We start from the raw sequence: 3,796 nt of genomic DNA, 5'->3' as shown, positions 1-3,796 counted from the left end.
CTATCAAAACTTACTAAAATTGTTGAACTCCATACACACATTAAGTCTCTCCCAAGTACCAATGGCTGGCACAGAACCCATCCAGTTATCTAAGCGCATCGGTGACTCTTGTTTTTCACATCAAAGAAACAGTCATTCTAGGAGCTGACTGGGGTCACAGCTACTAACACTGTAATACATGGGAATGTATTTCTTTCTAGGAACCAGACAGCAAACCTTTCAACTTGAGGAGTTAATTTTCAGCAATGCTCCTGTCCCAACTATTAAAAATCTCTTAACCCAACCTTCATCCAAATTCAATTTCACCTTTATTTAAACTTCTCATTACCCTAGTAAGCAGAGGTGACTAATGACAACTGTGATAGAAATCTGGGCCATGAGTATTTTAAGAGCCCATTAATTTTCATTTTAAAAATGCGTGGTTGGTGACTTTTTGAGACAGGGTTTCTCTCTGTGTCACCCCTGGCTGACCTGAGACTCACTGTGTAAAGCAGGCTGCCCTCATCCTCACAGAAATCTACTTCTGAGTGCTGTCATTAAAGGCATATGCCCCGCCCCCCTCCCATAGGTAGGGTCCATTCTGTAGCTCAGGCTGACCTGGAACTCAAAGTCCTTTGACAAGCCTCCTGCTTCTGCTTCTGCTTCTACTATACTGAGAGGACAGGCCTGAGCCAGTATGCCCTACAAGAGCCCACTGACTCTATGAGGATAGCACACAACATCAGCAACAACTAGAAGGTCCACAGTGCTAATGGGTTAGCCCTATAATAAAATATTGAATGTTTGAGAAATACAACAACCAGCGGGGGTCATTTGATCAGTAAGTTAAGACAGCCTGCTTCACCTTACTCACTGGAGATCCTCGGGCTACTGGGTCAGAGCAAACCACTTATGAAAGTTAAATGAATTCTGACAACACCACTCCGCACTCTGCAGGCAGAAAGCACCGCCAACTGTCATGCCGGAGCTATGAGATAATGGGGATTTCAAAATGTTTGTCCTAACTCAAAGACCAGCCAAGCTGTTCTTGATTGCACCTCAGCATCCCAGAAACCAGACAGAAGTCCATGGTGCAGAACTCTGACTGGGTCAGAGATGGAGACCGAGAAGTTGCTCCTGTCCTTCTGCTAACTCGGGGAGGGGGGGGCGTGTTCCACAGGACTCTTGAGGTTCCCCTATCCAAGGGAGAGGATTCTCTCTTTAAAAAAAAAAATAAAGAAAAAGATAAAGATAAAAAAAAAAACAACAAAGTGGAGCTCGAGCAGTAAAATCAGAGCATGCACATCTATGTTAAAAATAATCAATTCCTTCCCATAATATTATAAATCTAGTTGGTCAAAACCGGGAATGCTGCCAGACTTAGAGACAGGAAAGATGTTTGGTTAAAATGGAAATGCTGCCAGAAAGGCAAGAATGATGCTTAAGTGAACTCATCAGGACAAAGACAAGCCGGTTCCCCCAGGCATGTTGACGGCAGGTGCATAGCATATATATCTCTTCAGCCTCCAGGCGCCTGTGAGCACGTGCTGAGACAAAAAGAGTTTCCAGAGAGAAAACTTGTTCGTGGACTCAAAGATACAATACAGCACATAAAATCCACTTTTCAAAGGCAAACGCCAGTAGTAAATTTGCTGGATTATAACCACTGGGCTTGGAATGGACACAGGGAAAGGTGCTGATTTGTCAAAGTCCCCAGTATGCCATCTCTGGGGACAAACCACTACCGGGTCTGAGGAGAGAACCCACTGTCATCCTTTTCACAGATGCTTGGGATGATGGATTGTCGGGCCTGGTGAGCAGTGTGTTCATCTGTGCTGTGGAGCTCGGCGACCCAGCTGCTAGCTCAGTCCGTTTGACTCATCACTGGCTGCTCCGACCCTCACCCGCTCTCATCCGGCCACCTGCGCCACCGCTCTCCAGTGCGGCTTCCCGTTCTCACGGGCTTCGTTTCAGTCTCTTCTAATCCACTGGCTTTCTCTAGAATTTCCCAGGACTGCCAGAGTCTCTCTGCTCTTGTCTTTGCCAGCATGCCTCCTCTACAGACTTTACTGGTGGCACTTTCCTCTGCGACCTGCTCCTAAAATTCTCCTCAAAGTATTCCCAGAGACTCTCAACCGGGCTTCACTGGAGATGAAACCCCAGTTCGAATTCCTCAATGCCGAGCCTCAGGACAGACGATCCTGCTCAACTCGAACCCCCAACCTTCCTGCCCTTCAGAACCGTTGCTTCCTCCATCAGCTAAGAAGTTCAGCAGCCAAGACTCCAGGCCAAAACTGCTCCGGCTGAGCACCCTAGGCCTCAGTTTCCTTGCAAAGCTATATAGACTTCTAAAGATGCTGCCAACCTGCCACCCCAGCAGGCAGGACCCGAGCCCTTTTGGCTAACTGACCTCGGTGGCTCCTTCTACCTCTACTGACTCTTATGCACAGCCACATTTGATTTCACCGTTTTTCCTGTATATCTCGGCGGAAGGTGGGGCTGTTTATTTTTTAAATCATATGTAAGTATTGAATAAACCCGGCCCTACCCTAAACCTAAGAAATTCAAAGGCATAAGGACCTTTCTAGCTCGAATGGCTTCCAGACAGGATCCACTGACTTGAAGACTCGGAGACCCTCACAATCCACCTTTTCCCGGTGCGGGAGAGCGCTCTAACCCGAGTTCCGAACCGCCACGCCCCAACTTGAACACCCACCTCTAGGCGCCAGTTCCGAGGGCGCAGTCCTCCGGCTCCGCTCCAGCGTGGTGCGGCTGCCGCCTGCTGCTCCCGACGTCCAGGGAAAGACGCGGCACAGCCCCAACCTGGGGCCAGCGCATCTGCTAAGAGCAGCAGCCTCTGGGCTCGCCTGGCACCCGGGAGCCCCGCCCACCCATCCGGGCCCGCCCCACTCCAGGCCGGTGGTCCGCCCTCCGTTTTCATTGCTCCTCCCCATCCACCCATACCTCCTCTTGGTAGCTGGAACACGAGCCCTAAGAAATGGTGAATGGATGTATGTATGCCTGCGTGAATGAATGGAGAAACCGAAGTGATGGGAGAAGTGGCATTAGAATGTTTCCTAACTGGGGAGGGCGCCGTGTGTCTGAGTTAGTGCATGGGTGGGTGTCTGTGAAGGCGTTGCCGCATGTATGAGTGCGTGTGGAAGTATGTGTGGGAGAAAGCCCTGACTGGCCCTTGGTAAGAGCGAACACAGAGGGATTGGCTGGGAAGTGTTTCTTAGTTATAATAAGAGTTTAATATGGTCCAAAAGCTGAGATGCGGGTAGAGAGATGTTCTGGAAAATCTTTGGTTCGTACATCTTTCAGGCTGCTGTGCCTGTGTAGCGGTTGGTCGGTGGCTTCGTGGTGTCAAAGCGTGTCTGTTAACAATGCCAGACTTGGGGAAGGAAGCAGCTGAGGCTCAGGGTTTGACTCCGTTAGGCAGGTGGCCAGCCAGCCCTCATTTCAGAGAGGTCTGAAATTTCAGTCTGTCGTCCCCTCCCCCGCGATGAATATTTAAATAATGTTAATGGCCCACATAGAAAACAGCATTTTCAAAAAGCAAGCTATTGTGCTTTGGGGCAAGTCGTCTGCAGCGGAAAAATCACATAAAGGAGCCAGATTCAACTGGTCACCAGGGAAGCGCTTCCCCAGTGATCCACAACCACCCCAAGTCTGATTCCTTTATAGTCCCTGGGGCTTTCCCAGTTCTCCCCAGCCATCCCCTCCCCCGCCCACAATCACAAGGCCCCGGGCTCAACTTCTTAAAATCTGTTTGAATGATAAACACAGCCGGAGAAAAGTCAATGGCCCAGCCTGA

General features: G+C 49.6%; 1 protein-coding gene across 1 annotated transcript in view; it reads right to left on the bottom strand.

The window, feature by feature from the left end:
• The window catches only part of LOC110322764 (A-kinase anchor protein 2), a 110,168-nt gene extending 107,343 nt beyond the window's left edge, over nt 1-2,825 (bottom strand). The window contains exon 1 of the mRNA XM_021199502.2: nt 2,696-2,825. The gene's annotated coding sequence lies outside the window, so the exon portion shown is untranslated. The remainder of the gene's footprint in view (nt 1-2,695) is intronic.
• Nucleotides 2,826-3,796: the final 971 nt, after the last annotated feature.

Source organism: Mus pahari, chromosome 6, assembly GCF_900095145.1.
Source record: "Mus pahari chromosome 6, PAHARI_EIJ_v1.1, whole genome shotgun sequence".
Taxonomy (NCBI): Eukaryota; Metazoa; Chordata; class Mammalia; order Rodentia; family Muridae; genus Mus; species Mus pahari.
Note: the sequence above shows the minus strand (reverse complement) of the source record. Positions and strands in the feature narration are given on the sequence as shown.